Below are 17,885 nucleotides of genomic sequence, written 5' to 3'. Positions count from 1 at the left end.
TCTCTGTCATTGCTGTCATATAATCTTAAAGATTTATTGCCTCAGTTACCTCATGCACACCAGTTTAGAAATAGAACACACAATTTCTAATCAATTATCCTAAAACCACTATTCACTTCATCTTTAGTAGACTGAAACTCTACACCAGTTCCAAGTTTCTTCTGTGAACTGCTCGTTGCCTTAGCTACACAATTATCTTCCGCTGAATTATGTTGACTCACTTGTAGAAACTGTTTATTCGCATGCAAATGCCAAGCTTTAGCCACTTTTTTAAACACTTTACCACTATATCTTGTAATTTTAAATGGTAAATCATACAAAAAAGCTTGAAAACAGTTGTAATTCTCACACTATCAGCAGAACTGAAATGTTTATATTTCTGCACTACAGAACTATCTGGTGGCAATTTTTTTTTTTTTATCATTTTTGACCAGTTCATCTACATCTACATCTACATCTACATTGATACTCCGCAAGCCACCCAACGGTGTGTGGCGGAGGGCACTTTACGTGCCACTGTCATTACCTCCCTTTCCTGTTCCAGTCGCGTATGGTTCGCGGGAAGAACGACTGTCTGAAAGCCTCCGTGCGCGCTCTAATCTCTCTAATTTTACATTCGTGATCTCCTCGGGAGGTATAAGTAGGGGGAAGCAATATATTCGATACCTCATCCAGAAACGCACCCTCTCGAAACCTGGACAGCAAGCTACACCGCGATGCAGAGCGCCTCTCTTGCAGAGTCTGCCACTTGAGTTTATTAAACATCTCCTTAACGCTATCACGGTTACCAAATAACCCGGTGACGAAACGCGCCGCTCTTCTTTGGATCTTTTCTATCTCCTCCGTCAACCCGACCTGGTACGGATCCCACACTGATGAGCAATACTCAAGTATAGGTCGAACGAGTGTTTTGCCTACGTCCCCCATTAATCACCCTGGATACTCTGTAGTAGCTGGTTAATGTGTGGCTATTGAAAGAATCTTGTCTCACGTTGACAAATGCCTCACCCCACGGCCCACAGCCAAGCTTCCCCTATCAAGACCACAAACCACATCCTTCACTGCCTCCCAGCCATCCCCAACCCATCATCACTTAAATCCCTATTCATCACTGTTGTTGCCACATCTCTACATACCATGCCCATGGTCTTGCTGCTGTTGAACTTTACCTCTCCCAACATCCTACTGATTGCAAACTGACCGCCTCATTCCTTATGGACCTGACCAACTGTGAAGACAAGGCACCCTTGTTACCCTTGTATGCAAACCTGTGTAGGGGGCCATTTAGAGGGGGTGGGGACCTTCCTACCCCCTTCAGGTCCTGAACCCCTTCTCTGATTCAAGGTCATCAGTGAGACTGTAATGATTTGGACCCAGGGTCAAGATTCTCATTTCTTTACAACCTCAACACCTTCACTCACATTTGCTTCATCTACCCTTTTTTAGTCCAATATGCTACCTACCTAGATGTTGACATCCATCTCTCCAGATGCTCCAAGAAAGCTTCTGTTGATTATCAAACCCACAAACCAGCAAGAGTGCGTATATTTTGATAGCTGCCATCCCTTTCATGCTAAAATCTCTCTCCCATACAGTCTAGCCATCTATGTATGATGCATTTGCAGTGGTGAGAAATCCCTTGGTTAGTAAGCTGAAAGCCTTACTAACACTTTCACAGACAGGCACTGGGCTCTGAACCTAGTCTGCAAACTGATCTCCTGTGCTGAATGTGTACAGGTCCCGGAAAGCAGATGCTCGGGAACACTCACTTAATTACTCATTATCATTCTGGGCTGAAACAGCTTATCACATTCTTTGCCAGGTCTTCATCTAGCTATTGTCATCCTTGGAAACCCACACTCCTTACCAAACCTCCCAGAGTGGTATTCTATCCAGCCCCTGTGCCAAGCAATCTATGAAATATTGAAATATCCTTGTCACCACACATATGACACCTGCAGAAACGTATCCTATGCACCCACCCGGCTCATCCTATTCCAGTCACATCACTGACATACCTTATAATATCAGAAGCAGAACCACTTTGAAAGCAATCGTAAGATACACCACTGCTGCTGTAACTTTTGCACATCTTTCTGTGTGCATGACCACTTAGGGGAAGAACATACTTCTGAGTGCAACATACTTAAGGGCTGCTTGACAACCTTTGCCATCTGCATGCTTCTCTTTTTCAGGTCTCCCACTTCACTCAATCTACACTTACATTCTCCTCTTCACAGTCCCCCAGTTCCTCTGTTCTGTCTCCCTCTCCCAGTTCATTCCTCTACTTCATCACTTGCCATATACTTGCACGAAGGTGCACTCACCAGTAGCAGATTCATATTTTGTGCTGCGTGCACCTTCCAGCTATATCAGCCACCATTCACTCTACTACACCCTTCTCCTCTCAGTTGGCTTTGGTATACTAATGTGCAAGAAAGATTTCCATTATGTGAAACATTTTTAATATTTTCCTTTAATATTCTTCAGAATGTGGGGATTATATGACACAAACATAAAAGAATACCACTATTGATTTATCGCAACAAACAAAAGGAATTATATTTGCAGGATAAACATGTAAACGTGAGTAAAGAGCATGGTTGTCCTTGTTTGGGGGGTATTGAAGATTTTTATGAACAATATAATTTCATATTATTCAGAGATGCAAATACTGTTTCCTAGATGGATCGAAAAGATACAAGCATTGCATTTTCATACAACCTTAATCTAATTTCAGCTTACACATACTGCAGTTATCATGCATTTGGATGGAACTTATCATAGCTATTGGCAGTTCATTTTCAGCACCATTTGTGGCTTAGCCGGCCGGTGTGGCCGTGCGGTTCTAGGCGTTTCAATCTGGAACCACGTGACCGCTGCAGTTGCAGGTTCGAATCCTGCCTCGGGCATGGATGTGTGTGATGTCCTTAGGTTAGTTAGGTTTAAGTAGTTCTAAGTCTAGGGGACTGATGACCTCAGATGTTAAGTCCCATAGTACTTGGAGCCATTTGAACTATTTTTCTACTTGGCTATCAACTGTTTATACTGTTCCGTGGCAAAATAAGCCCAACTTTGCAAAATTCCGTTTGTTGCTTTAATTTTGGACACCAGATGAACTACCCCTGCATCATGGAACTGATGATCTTCCTGTTAAGCCCTTTAACCCCAATCAACCAACCCACCAAACATCCAGTACTTGGGTGTAACTTCATCTCAATCCTGATGATAGCCAGTGGTAGATTTGTTGTAGGCTGCAAGCACCAAAGGAATGGCTTTGCATTGTAGTGTAGGCAGTCAAACTGGGACACAATATCTGTTTTTTAATTTAATTTTGCAAATTACAACTTCTGCTACTTGAATTTTTATTCACATACAATACACTGAAGTGACAAAAGTCATGGGACAGTGACATGCATGTATACAGGTGTGAGTAGTATCGCCTACAGAAGGTATAAGAGGGCCGGGCAATGGCCTAGCTGTCATTTGCCCTTGTGTGGTTCGTGTGTAAATGTGTCTGATGTGATTGTGGCTGCACAATGGGAATCAACAGGGATGGTTGTGCTACATGCATGGGACATTCAATTTCAGAAATCATTAGGGATTTCAGTATTCCAAGATCCACAGTGTTAAGAGAGTGCTGAGAATACCAAATTTCAGGCATTACTCTCACCTCAGACAGCTTGGTGGCAGACAGCCTGCATTTAATGACCGAGACCAGTGGCGTTTATATAGAGTTGTCAGTGCTAACAGATCAGCAACACTGTGAAATAACTGTAGGAATAAATGTGGGACATACGATAAAATTATCCGTTAGGATTGTGCAGCAAAATTTGGCGCTAACAGACTACCGATGCTAGTGCCTTTACTAATAACATGACATCGCCTGCAGCACCTTGTCTGGGTTGTTGTCCAAATAAGTTGGACCCTATAAAACTCGAAAACCGTGGCCTGGTCAGATCAGTCCAGATTGCAGTTGGTAAGAGATGATGGTAGGTTTGTCGTATGGCACATACCCCATGAAGCCATGGACCCAAATTGCCAAAAAGGGACTGCGCAAGCTGGTGGTGGCTCTATAATGGTATGGGACGTGTTTCCATGGAATGGACTGTGTCCTCTAATCCAACTGAACCGTTCATTGACTGAAAATGGTATATTCAGCTACTTGGAGACCATTTGCAGCCATTCATGGACTTCATGTTCCCAAACAGTAATGGAATTTTTATGGATGTCAGTGTGCCATCTCACCAGGCCACAATTGTTTGCGATTGGTTTGAAGAACATTCTGGACAGTTCAAGCAAATGGTTTGCCTACCGAGCTTGCCTGACATGAATCACATCAAACACATAAGGGACATAATCGAGAGATCAGTTCGTGCACAAAATCTTGCACTGGCAACACTTTCACCATTGTGGATGGCTAGAGAGGCAGCATGGCTCAATATTTCTGCAGGGGACTTCCAGCGACTTGTTGAGTCAATGCCACATCGAGTTGGTGCACCACAGGGGGCAAAATGATGTCCGACATGATATTAGGAAGTATCCAGTGATTTTTGTCACCTCAGTGTATTATGAGCTTTTTGGTGCTGTGTACTGAGATGGTATAAGAGTTGCACTATTGTTTTATCCAAAGTTGAGGGGGAACTATTAATTACATTCCTAACAATTACACACCCATTATGTAATAATGCCATGGGATCTAACAATAATTCGTCCTGTCAGTAACTTAGGGAACATATTGTTGAGTATGCACTTTTACTACGCCTTGGTCAATTTTTAATGGATCAGTCTCTCAGAGTGCTAGCCCAAACATCATTGTTGGATGTTAGATGCACAACCACTTCACAAATGAAAGATTGGCAAGTCTTATACCATGAACACGGAAAGTTACACTGCTGACTAAGTTTTTGTAGTTCAGCAGCCCATGTCTTGCAAGATTGCATCGTTTCCTTCTGACTTATTAAATTGTAGTCTGACAGCCACTTCAATTGCTTGTGTCTCAAAATTTGAGCACAGCAGACTGCAAATCCTCATACTACAGTCACTGGGCCCTATGAGAGATTGTAATTTGTGAACCAAACTCGTAAATGTGAATACAACATAGAATGCTTACTACTTGCCATGTTGAGCAGCAAGTCAGAGTGGAGTTGTGTATCCTTAACATTGGCTACAATACAGTCGCTATCCTTGTTCTACTCCCTGCTCTCACAGATCCAGCCCAAGAGATACTGATCATCTCCACTCCAGTGGCCATTTCTCACTCTGGATAAATCTACCGGAAAGAGAGGTCTTTAAAATGGAGGCCAGTGAGAGAGGTTATCAGTAAATCAGGTACTGTTGCCCTGTGTGAAGATAACACTATTATAGTACTCGGCTTACTTAGGACCAGACTTCCATTCCCTTCACCTTTAACAGTAATTTTTGATGCATTGGCTTATCTACTGCCTGTGTTCTTCAGATAATTCCTTCAGCCTCCTTCTTTTCTGTCACATGTGTTTTCCCTTTATCAGCTGTTTCTCAATGTTATTGTGGTCCTGTCCTGCATAAGGTCCTGTGTATTGCCAAATTGAGTTAAATCTTCTTGTATTTTATATTCATATTTGATATAGGCATGGTTCACACGGAATTTCCCATAGTACATCAGTGTCCTCTTCGTCCCTCTGCTTGAGTGAATGTGTTTTCTCTGGCGATAGAATTTCAGGCATCATCTGTGTATGCCATCACTCAGGTTCAGTGTCTTGATACACATACTGCTGCTGAGCTTCCACTCACTGTATGATTCTTCTTAGGTCCTTAAATCTTTCTAATAAATCGGCTTTCTGTTAGCTCTAGTGTGTTGAGTAAGCCTTTCTGATCTTGTGTGTGTGTGTGTGTGTGTGTGTGTGTGTGTGTGTGTGTGTGTGTGTGTGTGTGTGGGCACTCACGCGCATGTGTGCGTGCATGCGTGCGTGTAGCATAAAGCACCAGTGGGAACTCTGTCTTTTGGAAGGAGATCTGCAACCTGATTTTTTTTTCTGCAAATTTCATCAGGGTTTCAATCTGGATGTGCACTGTGTCCATGTAATTTTTATGGAGAGGCTGGCCAAGTTATCAGCAAATGCCAAACAGTCAATCTTGACTTCTTTCCTCTTGCCTTTTTGTAACTTTGTGCTTTGGTCTGTCATGGCCAGCTCTGTGCATCATTCTCTATTGACTTTCTCCAGAACCAGGTTAAATGTAATCGGTGATTGGCCATTTCTCTTGTCATACCAGTCTTGATATAGAAAGGATCTGAATAGTCCGCCATGAAATTCACTTTGGACTGAAAATACTAGTGAGTGTTTACTTGATGAGGTGGTTGGCCATAGTATCAATACCAGATTCATACACATTAAAAAGTATGATATGATTGATTGAATCCTATGCTTTTGAAGTCCACAAAGCTAAATACACTATTTTGTCGGGTAATTTGTCTGTGCTTGAGGAGAAGTTTCAGACTAGGGATCTGCTTCAGTCCGTAGTGGAACCCTGTTTGGAATTCACCTGTAGTGTTTCCTGTTGTGTCTTGTATAATTGTTAGCAGGACCCAGAGAGAATTTTATGGATTACTGGTAGGAGAGAGAGCCCCCTGTAATTATTAACATCAGACTTGTCACCCTTTTTATACTGTAGGTGGATAAATGGAACTTTCCCTTCTTGTGGGATAGCCTCTGTGTGCCACATCGTAGAGAACAACATTGGGATTTTTTTGTGTGTGTGTGTGTGTGTGTGTGTGTGTGTGTGTGTGTGTGTGTGTGTGTGTGTCATCACCTACAGCCTTGTTATTCTTCAATAATGGTATGGCTACTTTCATTTCTGCCTTTGGGAGTGGTGGTGGTTTTGGTTGGCCAGGTATTAGGTGCACAAGGGGAATCTTTGTTTCTCTGAGCACTTAAGTAATGTGTTTCAAATACTGTGCTAATAGCATGCAGTTATCCCAATTGACCATGGCCATTTCATCCAAACTGTTGGAAATGCAAGCATTGTCCAGTGAATTTTTGGGTGTTGAGTCTGGGTAGTTTTTTGAATTCTCTAGAATTATTCTGCGAGAAATCCTCCTATTTTGTCCAATGCTTTTTTATCATTGTCACACCTGAGTCCTCTGAGTGTTCTTGTTGTAAGTGTCCTTGGCGTAATATATGCTACTTCTAGTGTCTGAGTTGTCTGATGTGAGAGATACTTTCCTCTGGTGAGCTCATTGGAGTCAATTGCTTCATCACATTGTGCCGTCTAACGTTGGTGTCATCATGTGTGAGCTGGTTACACTCTCTTGAGCTGTCTGCTTCAGCTTTCATTGGAGGTCCCTCCAGCTTGTTTTATTATGTTAAAATTTACATTGAATCTTGGTACATGTTTGATTTTGAGCAGATTTATCATAATGAAGGTTAGATAGTGGTTTGTGTCTAGATTGAGCCCGCGTTTCACTGATACATCATGAATGTTTCCATCATACCTAGTAGACATGGCCGTGTGGTCAATCTGGAATTTGGCTCGAAGAATGTTAGATGCTTTCCATGTACATCTCTAATAGTTCACAAAAAATTGTGGATGTGAACTTCAGCTGGTAATTTCTGCAGTAATTTCTACTAGTCTCACTCCATTCTTATTGATGCTAAGGTGTGGTGGAAAGTTGCCTGTGATGTCTTGCTTCTAGTGTTCCAATCCAAGCTCGACGTTAAAGTCTCCCAGAAGAATTGTTACATGACTGACTGTTTTTTCTAGTGTGTGTTCCAGCAAAGTCTAGTACTCTTCTACTTGTTCTAGATGCTCACTATTGTACTGTTAATAGGTGCATGTACATTAACTAATGGGTACAATTTTGCATTCTTCTCAGTATGCCCATGTTTCATAGCGATCTTCATGCCCAGCTTCACTGCTCTTGAGGTCTTCACCGTAACTTCGGCAAGGGACCTTGACAAGGTACTATCATCCAGGTCTGGTGAACCAAAGTTTAATTTGCGTACTAATATTTGTATGTAATTTAACAAATCACAATGTGTGTTTCCCATTTCTGTCAGAGACTGAACAATTTTTTAAATATATTGTTGTATTTTCTGTTTCTTATTTAATAATTTTTACTAATGTTAAAATCAATTCTAAATGTCTAAATTGAAAACATTTAACAAGATTTAATTGTGATAATTATCTGTGAAAGTGAGAGCTTATGTATATAACAATAAGTAGTAGAGCTTTTGGGATGACAATGGGAGAATGGCAGTTATGGATTTGTTGACTTGGCTGGTTACAGAATACAGGTGGCAAATTTGTTTCTGCAGTTGTATGGGTTGTATGTTTGGGTGTACCATGGGCTGTGAAAGTAACAGGCATAATGTATTGAAATGTTGGTTGTTGATGACCAATTTTGCATGACATATTATAAAGTCTGTGACGTTGAAGTAGTGCAGGGACACAGGCTACTAAAATCTTGAGCTGCAAATTTGATGACCAGGTTAAAATTCCAATCTGTTGATATTTCTCTTGTCATGGAGTAATATGAAAGCAGTTACTGTAGAAAGATAGGTTTACAGAGAGAACTGACTTCAGTATTCGGCACCTACTGCAGACTGTGTACTACCTTAGACCCTCATTTAACCAAATTTCAAAGGACCCAAAAATAGCCAGTTCAGTTTGACAAAGTTTGAATTAATGAGGGTTTTTTGTAAAAATATACGAGAGTCCACTACTTCTCTTGTTTTCGGCACCAACAAATGAGGGTGCTCTATTTTCATGACAGCTAATAAAAAATAACTACTTTGCATATATACCGCAGTATTTCTAGTAGTTATTTAATTGAGGAAATACACACACACTTCCAAGTTATGGCCATTTATTAGACCACATTCACATATGCAACATGGCTATGATAACACACAATGTAATTTCCCTTTTCCACATGGTCCTCAAGAAGAGACTGTAAACATTTCTCGAAGTGGGTTACCAACTTTTCAATTCCGGATGCATGTAAATCACCTCCTATGCTATGTAATCATGTGGATACAGCTGTTTTCACTCTCTCATCGTTTCAGAATCATCGTCCACTGAGATCCTCTTTCATCTTTCCAAGCACGTGATAATCACATGGCGCTAGATCTCGACTGTGTGGAGGATGTTGCCATATCCCCACTTGAATCACTGCAGCAGTTCTGACATTTGGTGGGCAGAGCACAGTCTTGCATTCTCATGCAACAAAATCACACCAGCACTCAATGTTCCTCACCGCTTTTCCTTAATTGCCTCACTCAACTGGTGCTACATTTGACAGTACAAAGCAGAGTTGATTGTCATGCGTTTTGGCATAAATTCCACATGCACCACACTCTCCATTTGAAAAAACACTCATGCTGTCACCTTTCCTGCTGAAGGTTGGACCTTGGCCTTCTTTCATTGTGGTGATGGGGTGTGCACCCATTCCATTGATGTTCTGTTTGTTTTGGGGGAGGGATTCTGTGTAATCGTAACTATTTGATGTTTTTGTTTGACAGATAAAGTTCATAGATCATGCCGGATAGTTGGCAAGAAAAAGGTCTTACTAACATTCAGAAAAGCAAGAACAGGTATTGGCAAGTTTTCCTGCTCTTGGTAAACTGTTTCACCAACTCAGTTGCAATACAAGAATAAAACAGGTAATTTATGGTAAACACTGTATGTCTCCCTGTATGTCTATACACCACTGATGATATCATAGCAACACCAGATCATTTTGCTGAAATTTATTGCCTCAGCTACCTAGGTTTCAGAATTCCATCTCTACTACAGTATTGTGCAGATGGGTGATAACGACTTTGGTTCCAACAACAATGAAGTACATCATAACTAAACAGCAACTTATCTGTTCTGAATCTTAAATCATTAAATATTGTCTCATTTTCATGGGAGGGCAGGAATTATTTACCATGAGTTTCAGAAGATGCATGGATTTTATGGAAGGAATACAGCATGCTCAGGAACTACACTCCTGGAAATGGAAAAAAGAACACATTGACACCGGTGTGTCAGACCCACCATACTTGCTCCGGACACTGCGAGAGGGCTGTACAAGCAATGATCACACGCACGCCACAGCGGACACACCAGGAACCGCGGTGTTGGCCGTCGAATGGCGCTAGCTGCGCAGCATTTGTGCACCGCCGCCGTCAGTGTCAGCCAGTTTGCCGTGGCATACGGAGCTCCATCGCAGTCTTTAACACTGGTAGCATGCCGCGACAGCGTGGACGTGAACCGTATGTGCAGTTGACGGACTTTGGGTGAGGGCGTATAGTGGGCATGCGGGAGGCCGGGTGGACGTACCGCCGAATTGCTCAACACGTGGGGCGTGAGGTCTCCACAGTACATCGATGTTGTCGCCAGTGGTCGGCGGAAGGTGCACGTGCCCGTCGACCTGGGACCAGACCGCAGCGACGCACAGATGCACGCCAAGACCGTAGGATCCTACGCAGTCTGTCCCCCATTGAGCATGTTTGGGACTGGATGAAGCGTCGTCTCACGCGGTCTGCACGTCCAGCACGAACGCTGGTCCAACTGAGGTGCCAGGTGGATATGGCATGGCAAGCCGTTCCACAGGACTACATCCAGCATCTCTACGATCGTCTCCATGGGAGAATAGCAGCCTGCATTGCTGCGAAAGGTGGATATACACTGTACTAGTGCCGACATTGTGCATGCTCTGTTGCCTGTGTCTATGTGCCTGTGGTTCTGTCAGTGTGATCATGTGATGTATCTGACCCCAGGAATGTGTCAATAAAGTTTCCCCTTCCTGGGACAATGAATTCACGGTGTTCTTATTTCAATTTCCAGGAGTGTAGTTCGCCAGGTAGTCCTTTCACTTGGGTATTATGTGTAGGGCATGGAAGCTTCACATAGACAATAGAGCTGCTTTTACAATTTTTCTACTCATTTGTGGTGCAACCAAAATTTGTTACCCACACTGAAATAAGTGTAAGTTGAAAGGGGCAGGTGTCCTGAAATTAGAATGATGCCAAAGTATACTAAGAAAATCATATTTGGAAATATGTTACTATCTGAAACAAGGAAGTTCGTGCAAGGATAATGAAGGTATACTGATTGATAGAGACACACACAGAAGTGACTGTCACAGGTAACGGCAATTAAGTATGTATCCGTGTTTGAAGACAGATGCTGTGACTAATGCAAGTTGATCTTACCATAATGAACAAATTTGTTAGATGGTGCTAAAACAAGGTGTTTTCACAGAGATAGAAAAATTGCAGTATCATTTCAGCGATTTGCTTTTAGCTTTTGCATAGAAAAACACATGACCAGACAAATATAGAATTAGATGTTGTTTATAATGATCCTGTGCCATCAGTGACAACAGTTATGTGAACTGAAATGGGTTCAACATGTGTTTTTGATGAGGATCACTCAGGATGCTGGGCAGATCTGGTTACTGAATAAATTGTTGAAAATGTCACTCTTCAGGCTTTCCTGGCAATCTAATGACATCTTGGGTTGTCAGGTGTTCTGCGGATGTCAGCATGGTGCTTGCTTGATATTTCGGTACTGTAGCTTGTAAGCGTCATCAGGTGTGACTTGAGACTGCTACTCGAGTGGACCGAATCCAGTATTTATGTCTGTGGCCTTACCCCTCCACCGGCGGTTGCAGGCATTCCTTCTGCGGTCTGTGCCCAATCACTGTGATCATCTGGAACGTTGCCGTTTCGTTTACGGTCTACTGCGGTTCTGGATATGCCCTCTGCGGTCTGTGCCCGTCATTTCCCATCCGCTGTGGTTCTGGGTGTTCCTTCAAGAAGCTCCAGGAAGACAACAGTATTGTAGTACTGCCAGCAGACGAAAGGGAACTGTACAGTCATTTTGCAACAGGTGGATTATAATGAGAAAGTATGCCAAGTTTTGAGGGACCCTGCATACAGAACTTTGGGGTGGGGCTCCACTGACAAGGTGAATAAGAAAACCAGGGCTCTCCTGAAGGAAACAGGGATGCCTGGCAAGATCATTAGACAACTACGGGCAAAAGCACCAGTGCCGTGTAGACTACGTATATGGTCTGTCTAAAATACACAAGGAGGGTGTGCCCCTACTACCAATTGTCAGTAATATTGGGGCACCTACATATGCAACAGCCAAGTACTTCAAAAATCTGCTGTCTCCATATGTGTGGGAATGTGTTCACCATATCCGAAACTCAGACTTCCTGCAACGATTCAAGCAATGATGCATTGCAGATTGACATCATCGTCGGTTTTGATGTGGTGTCGCTGTTCACTAGGATACCATTGAAAGACTCCCTAGAACTAATTGTGGATAAATTTGATGGTGCTCTGTTGGACCTGTTCAGACACACACTGACCTCCACATATTTCCTGTATGGGAACCAATATTATGAGCAAACTGAAGGTGTAGCTATGGGTAGCCCACTGTCTCCTGTGGTTGCCAAAAAGTTTAATGCCCTCTCCTCAAATCTCTCCATAGAGACAGCCAAATATAAACCCACATGCTTCTTCAGGTATGTGGATGACACCTCCATTATCTGGCCTCGTGGGAAGGACAGGCTCAATGAGTTTCTTGAACATCTTAACTTGTGCCACCCAAATATCAAGTTCACTATAGAACTGGAGAAGAATGGCCAGCTGCTGCTTCTGGAGGTACAAGTCAGAAGGAAAGCAGATGGATCAAATGGCCACAGTGTGTACCTCAGACAGAATTCCATATGCATTAGACCAAAGGTGGAACACCCAGAAGTGGGTCTGGTAAGCGCAGACCACAGAGGGAACACCCACAACCGCAGCGGATGGAAAACAATGGGCGCAGACTGGAGAAGGAACATTCAGAGCCATAGCAGACCGAAAATAGAATGGCAGCATTCCAGATGATCACAGCGATCAGGTGCAGACTGCAGAGGGAATGCTTGCAACTGCCGGTGGAGGGGGAAGGCCACAGACATAAATACCGGATCTGGTCCACTCGGGGAGCATTCTCAGGTTGCACCTGATGAAGGTTATGAGGTATGTTAGCGAAATATTGTGCAAGTATTACAGTGACATCTGGCAGAACACCCAGCAACCCAAAATGTCGTTGAAAATGTGCACTACATGATTATAATTCATCATAAAACAAATGTGTATGCAGCAGCACAGGCCATAGAGGTATTAGGGAATGCTAGTTGCTCTTTTACATGATAAGTTGGCAGTGAAATAATTTTCAGCCCAGTGCGTACCAAATTGCTGAAGATGCACAAACAGGTGCTGCTTTCAACTCCAACGCGTTATTTTGAGCAGTTTAAGTGAGACTGAGGGAATTTTTGGCTTAAGTTGCTACTGTGAGTGAAACATGAATTTATCATTATGCTCCAGAAGCAAAACAACCACCAAGTCAATTCATTGCTTGCCATAAAGCTGCTCCAAAGAGGGTTCTATTGGGTGGACAATTTATGCCAACAATTTTTATTTGAGTGCAGAAGTTGTCATGCTCATACATCACTTGTTGTTGTTGTGGTCTTCAGTCCTGAGACTGGTTTGATGCAGCTCTCCATGCTACTCTATCCTGTGCAAGCTTTTTCATCTCCCCGTACCTACTGCAACCTACATCCTTCTGAATCTGCTTAGGAAAGTGAAAAAAGGTCTCTGAAAAAGACAACAAAGAGATATTGGTCTACTTCAATACGAAATGGAAGAAAATATTGGGTGAATAATAATTTACAGTTTCGCCCAACCTCCTCAAATTTCATCTGATCATGCTCTATACAACTTCTTGTTTTCAAATCTGAAGAAATGGCTCACAGGTGAAAAATTACAAATAATTTAGTGTGGCTTCATTCCTAACATGGATGCTTATCTGAAACTTGGCACATAGTCCACTCTTAGTGAACGTTATCAAGAGTCACTGAGATTTATTTCCTCTTCCAGTGGACACATCTCTATCTGCAATATCACATGCCTTCACTTCAAGTAACACTGTGGAATGAAACTTCCGTGACAGATGAAAACTATGTGTCTGATTAGGACTCCAGCCCAAACTTGACTATTACCAAATGAGCTGCACAGAAACGACTCGATATATTCTCACAATTTCAGTTATGTGAATAAGTCTCTCTTAGTGTTTTCAGTTTCAACCCAGACATTGATGCAAAGTCTGATGACCAGGAACCACCAGTCCTTGTGAGCTAAACAGTGATAATTAAAATTTCTTCCCTCATAAGGATTCAAATTGGCTATCTCAGAATCGTGTACCATCACAGAAATGCGTGTTAGTGATTTTGATTATGGAAGTGATTGATGCTGTGGTACTCAAAATTGTTTGCGTAATAAGTAAAGGAAATTGCCATTTCCTTCAAGTGTGCCTGAAGTACATACTGAACCTACATCAGAAAGAGGGAGGGGGTGTCGTATCATGCGTGATTAAAGTGCATAATTATTGTATGGCAGTGAAAATTGATAGATATGCTAATGCGTTAAGGTGGAACAGATTTATGCGGGGAAAGAATTAGTTCCAATTTTGGCCACCAGGTGCAGATATAATGCTGTGAATACAAGAAAGATATATAGAAATGTTTCCATATGTAATGGATTAGGGGTGGGACATGGGCAGAAAAGGTCAAACAAGTGAGAAAGGCATAATGTGTATCTTGCTGTTAACTGCTGTTTAAATAATTTGATGTCGATGAGATGTCACATCCATAAAACGGTGTGATCAACAGTTGTTCACAGCAGTTCCAGTGGAAACTGAGCAACATGTTCCTGTATAGTGGCTTTCAGATCAGGTAGAGACCAAGTGTGCCCCTGGTAAATGTGTTCTTTTAGATATCACCAGATCCAAATTCACACGGACTCTGATCAGCTGATCATGCAGGCCATACAGCTGGGAGACCTCTGGAGATAGCACATTCATGGAAGTTGCATTAAGCTGATCATTCATTGGGTGAACGACATGGGTTTTGCACCATCGTCCATGAAAACAGCGGTTTCCACACATTTGTGCAGACATCATGGTACACCTGACATGCTCTGTGGATTTGTTATCTTCAAAGGACAACAGACTGAGAATAAAGGTGTTTGTCAATCCACACTACAGAGTCATAATGCTCGTGCAGTGGCTCTCTGTGCACAACACACAGTTTAACAGTACCTCAAATTTGGCAGTTCTGTGTATTCACTGCACTCCATCGTGTAAAATGGGCCTCGTCACTCCATAGAATTTTTCCCAGCCACATGTCATCAACTTCAATCCATGCCAGAAACCAAAGAGCAAATTCAGATCATTGCTGTGCATCATGAGGTTTCAGGTGCTGCACCGTCTGGATCTTGTACTGGTACCAGTGTAAAATAGGCCACAAAACTTTCCATAGTGTTGACCATGGGATGGACAATTCACATGACACTGCACAAGCACTAGCTATACCTGGGGCATGTGCTGCATGGTCAGTTTCAGCAAGAGCAACCTCCCTCCATGTGCTATATGAGGCTCACTTATGTTTTCTTTAATTTCATTATCTTCTTCTTCTTCTTCTTCTTCTTCTTCAAATCACTTAATGACATGTGGCCTCTCCTCAGATGTTTTAGTTGGCAATACTCTCTCAATGCAGCACTGTAACTTCTGCCGTTCACATAAAACAGTTTCACTCTCAGGATACAGTCTCTCTTCTCGATAGAAGGCCACACTGTTCACTCATGCTATGGTTTGTCAATTGACAGTGTAGGTGTCATACCATCATACAAAGAGTGTGCAGTGATAGATTTGCACCTGGGACCACAGTTGGAGCTATTTTTTTTTCCAGCATAAATTTGTTCCACATAAAGGCATTAGCATATCTACTAAGTTTTGACCATACATTAATTACAGCTGCACTTTAATTATAACCGCCTGGTATGTCACGTAACCTAAGGCACATCACACACATACGTCATAAGAAGGTAATGACAAATTATATTCACTAAAAACTTCTATGAGAACGATTTAGGCATTTTTATAACCATCACACTGTCTTTACTTTGCAGTGCTTTTTGGTATACAGTGAAAGTTGGTTAGTCTGAAAGTACCAACCTTGCAACTCAAGTGTATCTGGAGAGGCAACACTAGCTGCAACAAAGACAGGAACCCACTGCTATCCAGTTAAGAGATTATTGATACACCATCTTGAGACTGTGACTTTCTCAAAATGTCTCGGAATAATACTGCAAAGTATATGAAATGGAGCAAACACCAAGACGTTATATGGAAGGTTAATGAAGGACTTAAATTGATAGTAATATTTGTAGAAAAGTACGGTGAAACTGCATAGGAAACCTTGGAGTACTCCAAATAGTCATGATAGCAGATAACTGAACAAATTCAGAATGTACTTCTAGGATTTAACGGGTTCATATAGCTCTTAAGAAAGTGGAATGAGCGGCTCAGGAAACCTCAAATTAAGATCTTTGGAAGCAAGGCAACATTGAAACTTGCTTGCAGATTAAAATTGTGTGCCAGCCTAGTTCATTTTTATCAGGAAATTTCAAAACTGTTCACTCTGCTGCAGAGTGAAAGTTTCATTGTAAAAAAGCAGTGTCATTGATGAAGAACTCTGTTGTGTAAATCTAGAGAACAGGTATTAGGAGAAGACTTTGTAACAGTTCTACTACCTCCAATGTATACCGTGTATAGTGATAATGAGAATGAGATAAAAAATTAGAGGTGTACTGAGGCATGTACCATATTTTACCAACTATAAGACACTACAGGCTAAAAGACACACCTTAATTTTTAAGTAGTTTTTTTTTTAAATAACAGTTTTACCATTTTTATTATTATATTTAAAAGCCAGACTAAAAAAAATTCTTAGTTTCTAAAACCAAACTGATCTTTAAAATGCCTGGCAATTGTCATCTGAACACACACCTCCTCCTCCTCCTCCTCCTCCTCGTCATCATCGTTGTCCTCTTCATACAGAAGATGGTCTTCACTGCCATCAAGAGTGTTACTTAAACCACACTTGAAAGATTTACAATAGTGTCTTCTCTCACTCTAGACGATGACTGTTTTATCCACTTACACACTTGTTTGATTGTAGGTCCTTTTAAAGCTCCCTTCAGTGTGAAGTTGTGTTGGGTTTCATCCATTTATTCCATTCCTCTTTCATATACACTTGAAATAGCTTATTTATTGAGACATCAAGAGGTTGCAGTTGTGAAGTAAGGCCTTCCAGAATAACAGCAAGCTCTGTATTTCCCTGCCTCAATTACCTCTTTCATAGAATTTTTCAAATGACTTCTAAACTGATCTAGCACAAAAAGAGAATTGTTCTTTAATAAATCTCCTTTCTATCTCTCCCACACTCTGTTAACTGATAATTTAATACCAGCCTTATCCACCAATTGTTGTCATGTACATGAACACCACCACCTGGCAGTATTTCAGAAGGTTTTGGCATTGTTTTGTGCTTGAAAATGAACATTGGATTAAGTTCAGTGCTGTCAGCACAGCGTAAAAAGACAACAGTTTAGTGCATTTTTTCATGTCCTCTTGTTTTTATAGTTACAGTTTTCACTCTTTTCATGGCAACAGTTCCATTACTTGGCACATCAAACATCAGAGGAATTTCATCCATATTCACTATTTGGCATAAATTCACACTGGTTTTCTTTAGATATTGAATAATAAAACAATGGAAAGATAATATTTTATCTCCATTCTCATGTGGCATTTCCTGAGGTATTTTAGTTTTGGTTCGCATGCGAAGTCCATGATGCTTCATAACCCTTAACCCTGTACCACCAACCAACTCCACCCTTAACGTCTGTTGTTAAGTTCCACTATAGCACTAGCTTACGACTATGTATTTGAATCAGTTTTGTATTAATTCCAGTGCCATTTTGAAGGTGTCCTGGAATCCATTTCAGTACGTCATCTCCTAG

At 41.7% G+C, this 17,885-nt stretch overlaps 1 protein-coding gene across 6 annotated transcripts in view; it reads left to right on the top strand.

Moving 5' to 3' along the window:
• The window catches only part of LOC124721633 (centromere protein J), a 280,955-nt gene that overhangs the window by 248,810 nt on the left and 14,260 nt on the right, over positions 1–17,885 (top strand). The window lies entirely within an intron of this gene.

The sequence above is a fragment of the Schistocerca piceifrons genome, chromosome X, assembly GCF_021461385.2.
Source record: "Schistocerca piceifrons isolate TAMUIC-IGC-003096 chromosome X, iqSchPice1.1, whole genome shotgun sequence".
Taxonomy (NCBI): domain Eukaryota; kingdom Metazoa; phylum Arthropoda; class Insecta; order Orthoptera; family Acrididae; genus Schistocerca; species Schistocerca piceifrons.
Note: the sequence above shows the minus strand (reverse complement) of the source record. Positions and strands in the feature narration are given on the sequence as shown.